This window comes from Sinocyclocheilus anshuiensis, unplaced genomic scaffold, assembly GCF_001515605.1.
Source record: "Sinocyclocheilus anshuiensis isolate Anshui unplaced genomic scaffold, SAMN03320099.WGS_v1.1 scaffold70, whole genome shotgun sequence".
Taxonomy (NCBI): Eukaryota; Metazoa; Chordata; class Actinopteri; order Cypriniformes; family Cyprinidae; genus Sinocyclocheilus; species Sinocyclocheilus anshuiensis.
In genome coordinates, this window is record NW_015542377.1 from 3655947 (window position 1) to 3661271 (window position 5325).

Consider the following 5325-nt stretch of genomic DNA (forward strand, 5'->3'; position numbering starts at 1 on the left):
TTACTATTGTCATTTTGCATTATTGACACACTATTTTCCTAATTAATGCTGTTCAGTTGCTTTGACACAATCTGTATTGTTAAAAGCGCTATATAAATAAAGGTGACTTGACTTGACTTGACTCTACTGCTTGAATAGCTTGAGGGTGAGTAAATTTTTCATTTTTGAGTGAACTATTCCTTTAATATTTCTTCTAACAAGGAAAGGATAGTTCTGAAATAGCTTCCAGATTAAAAGCGGACTATGGGGATTTCACTTTATGACTAAACTGATAAGTATTCAGTTTAGACTAAACTAAGAGGGTTAGTTTGAGTGTTAATATTGGACTGATACGATCATATTTTCGGGATTTGGTTGATCTCTGCTGCTGCATTTTGAAGAAGCCACAGCTTATTTCAAGTGAAAAAAAAAAAAGTGACGTGACATGTGGCCAAGTATGGTGACCCATACTAGGAATTAGTGCTCTGCATTTCACCTACAATCCCTGCCGGTACGAGACTCGAACCCACAACCTTTGGGTTATGAGTCCGACTCTCTAACCATTAGGCCACGACTTCCCCATTTACAGAAACACTGGGGCATCCAGCCTTCAAATGCTAATGTCATGCTTGCTAATAATATCACCCAAAGAGAACAGGTACAAGGAGAACAAAAATGGTTGCACACAGTACTTTGCCATTCTCTGATAGCTGCACATACAAGACAGTAGAAATCTGACGAGTAGAATCTAAACCAGGTTAGTGCCAGTCCACAAATACCACCACAATTCATTAACGTCTTAAATATAAAACAATACATGACAGAAGCAGAAGAGGCATGGAGGTTAACCTCATGCAAACGAAATGTCCTTTGTTAACAATATTCATTGATTCATAGATTTATTCATGCATGTATGCATTCAACATACATTCAACTATAAATTATTGTCAAAGATTTATTTTTGAATTAATATTCAACACTATTAAGAAAAAATCATCCATCTATTGCAATTAGGTAGTTACACTTATCAAACCAGGTGTACATGAGGTTTTAGAACACCTTATTTGGATGTTCATTGTCATGTACATTCAGAACTATCACATTAGCATACAGACTGCAGACCATTGTTTTAGTAGATTTTTCCAACACTTTTATTTATTTTTGTTGTTTCTACTGCTGCTGACCTGTAAGTTGCAAGCTACATATAAAGCAAGTTAATGTGGTTATTATATCACATTATTTCACATCAAATAGAGACTCTGTCTGTTCTCTGTCTTGCCAAAAGCATATGTTGTCTGTGTGCAACAGGAAGCACTTGATTTGGACAAAAGAATGGAAGTGTAATAACGCCTGCAGAACTGCCAGAAGCTCCAGGTGGGTGACGTAGTTCCTGATCTGTGTTGTTGTCATGAGTCTTGCTGTTGGAAAACTTTCTCTCACCTTGCAAAATTGGCTTTTTTTAGCCAATCATCTCCTGGGACCCTGCTGAGGGACTATACTGGGGAAACTTGAAGTTACATCTCTGTTTGTGTATTTTCCTCACTTACAATAACAGCATAAAAATACAAAACACTTTCTCTGTGAATAAAATGTGCAAAAGAACAACAACAAAAGTAGTGATCATTTATAGGAACCTTTATTATAATGTGAAGATAACAATTTAATGCCTCAACCACCTTAATATTTAAATGAGAAATATTTAAATGTAAAACGTGACCAAAGATTCCAGTATCATTTAACACTCTTTAATGATACTGGAACAATAGTAGTGAATTATTAAGTCTAACACATACACATTGTATAAGGGACTCTTTTAGGGCAGAATGTTTTGGGATACAGAAGGACTGAAAACGAGACAAGAAAAAAAAACAACCTTTTTTTCAAACTCTGCAAAGAGATGTACGACAACAATAAATGAATTTTGACAATGCATTCTTCACATCCTGCAGGAATCCAGCACTAAATTAAAGTATCCTTCCCTCTTCCAAGATGTCTGGTAGCAGATACATCCAGTCTGAAAATGTTTCATTTGATCTTAACTCTCAATATCAGCAATTCTTTGTAGTGAGATTTTGTCCGACCAAGGCTACATTTATTTGATCTAAAACAGTGAAATCTGTAATATTGTGAAATATTACAGTTTAAAAGACCTGTTTTCTATTTTAAAATGTAATTTATTCATGTAATGTCAAAGCTGAATTTTAAGCAGCCATTACCTCAGTATTTAGTGTCACATGATCCTTCAAATCATTCTAATATGCTGATCAAGAAACATTTCCTATTTATTATGATTGGTGAAAACCATTGTGTTGCATTATATTTTTGGGGAGATTATGATATTTTTTTTCTTTGAGTAGAAGGTTTTTGTAACAATGTCTTTACTGTCTCTTATGAATAAATTAACATGTCCTTGCTGAATAATAATTAAAAAAAATCTTTCCCAAACTTTTGAATGGTAGTAATATATACATATATACTGTACACACACACCTTAGTGGTGTTAATTTGGCACCTGTTGCTAATTTCTTTAATTATATGACAAACCGTATTTAACTGGCAGTATTCCTCCAATTTTCAGAGAGATTGCAAGATGACGGGCCGCTCTAAGGTGACTGAAAACCTGCAACAGGAGGAGGTCCAGATGAAGGCCAAAGGGATGACACTTTCAGCCATTACAAGAGAAGTTGGTCATCTGTGATTTCTCAAATATTGCAGTCCCCCAAAAAGGCTGGTCGTCCATGTAAGACAAATGCACGAGGAGACAGGATAATGCAGTGACTCAATGGGGAATGGGTTCAACACTGCAGCTGGAATTGCTCACATCAGTGTTGAACAGGGTAAGGATCTGTCTCGGCACGTTTAAGAGAAGTCAGACTGAAAACACACTCTGCAGTGACCAAGCCTCTCATCAACAGAAAGAATCAAAAGGATAGGCTCACCTTTGCTGAGGAGCAAGTCGTGTGGAGAGAACTGGTCCAAAGTTAACTTTAATGAGAGCAAGTTTCATTTATTTGTGTCTGATGGGAAACATTTTGTTTGGTGTCAAACTGGGGAAAGACTGAAGCCCAAGTGCGTAAAGAAGACAGTAAAAGGTGGAGGAGGATGTGTCATGGTTTGGGGGATGTTTTCTGCTTGGGCCTCTTATACAGCTACATAGCAGAGTGAATGCAAATGTTTATCAGAACCTCCTTCAGCAACATGCGATACCTTCTCTTTAAGCATCTCCCCATCAGCCTGCAGTTTTCATGCAAGACGATGCCACCGTCATACTGCAAAAAGGATAAAGTAGTTCCTTGAAGCTAAGAACACTGAAATAATGAAATGGCCAGCCCAGAGTCCTGATCTAAACCCATATGAAAATCTCTGGAAAATCCTTGGCGACAAAGTTATGGCTAAGAAACCCACTACAGTTACCGAACTATGGAATAGACTGGAAGAAGAGTGTACCAAGATCACACCAGTGCAGTCTGAGAAACTAGTGATGTCCTGCGGCCGCATGCGTGCTGAAGTCATTCAAAGCAAGGGCTTCTATACTTCCTACTAATTTCTGACAGCTGTAATACTCCAAAATGTTAGTTGTACTTTTCTTTCATGCTACAGTGGTTACTGTTCTCTAATTTTGATCACTGTGTTTTCACCAAAATAAAGGTTTTTGTTGAAATGCCTTGGAAATTCAATCAAACATGATAGTAGGACAGTGGTATACCTACAGCTAGTATTCCTTCAAATTTTGAGCGTTGAAGATTAACAATATTTCAGAAAAAAAATCAAGTATTTATAGATACATAGATATACACACATACATATACATATATACATATATATATATATACACATACACATATATATACACACATATATTTATACACACACACACATATATATGTATATACGCTACAAAAATATCTAGTAGTACCAATGCAAGTCCAAATAAATCAAATGCAACAGAATGTCATTTGCAATTAATCAAATTTTAATTCATAATGTACTGAATCACAAGTATATTTAGGTGTAACAAGTGAGAAATGTTTAGAGCGAAGTGGGCTGCTGTAACAATGATCATGAGTTCAGTTCAAAACCAACCCCATATATAAAATATAAAGAGTGACAAATAATTAAATTCCAAAACTGACTTCAGTACTCCATTGTCGTCCATTCTTCTACCCATATGACAAAATCTTTTTTTTTTTTTTTTCTTCTTCAGATTAAAAGCTACCTTCATGCTTTAAGTAGTCAGTCTAAACAGAACGTCTGGCTGGCATTGATAAATAGGACACACGGTTATATTTTAGGAAAAGAAACGTGTAAAACAGGATATGACTACAGACTTTCACTGAACAGTTTGGGGCACCCACTGCCCCAAACTCACTATGAAAATGTATTTCTAATGGCTTGCTTCTAAAGTCATTTTTGAGTTCAACAAAGGCTGAATAGAAGATAAAACTTCATATTTTGAGGCTTTTGGAGTGACAGATGAAATGATTTTGAATAAAAAATTTAAGTAATTTCAAACATTTAAATGTAAAGGTGCATTGCTTGCATTGCTTATTAAAAATGTAGTTAAAAATGGGTAACTTCGCAGCCAATAAAAAGTAGTAAAATGATTAAAATGATTAAAAATTCACGTGATATTGTGGTGATCAGAAAATGCTATGAAATGTGCATGAATCTATGAAATATTTCTTGAGTTGAACGTGGTTGGCAGGGTGGATTGAAATACCCAGTTTTGTCTGGATTCGGGGGGACGACGGTAACCTAATGGTTAAGAATCAGTACTGGTAAACCAAAATTTGCAGGTTCAACCTCATGAAGGAATCACAGCAATCCTGTGATTCCTACTGTACTGTTGTCATGTCATAAAGCAGACCATTTAGTGGTGCAGACCGTCAATTCTTTTCTATAAACTGCCTTGAATGAAAAATAAGTTGCATAAGATCCATTTACTGAAAATAAAGGCACCCAGACCCAAACTTCATCATGAATAGACAGTTACCATAATGGGAAATCACTTTAATATACCCAGCCTCTTAAAAATACAATTCAGTGCACTCATAAAACCTTCATGCGTTTTTCCTTCAACATTCTTTTTTCTTCATTCAAACAAACTGTGACAATGATGGGACTACTTTGAAATTAAAATACATGAATCATCACACAGAAAAATTACAAATAACATTCCTGTCATGTTAAAGGAATAGTTCACTTAAAAATGAAAATTTGCTGAAAATGTACTCACCCTCACGCCATCCAAGATGATTAGATTAGTTAGTTTTTTTATTGGAACAGATTTAAAGAAATTCAGCATTACATCACTTGCTCACCAATGGATCCTCTGCAGTGAATGGG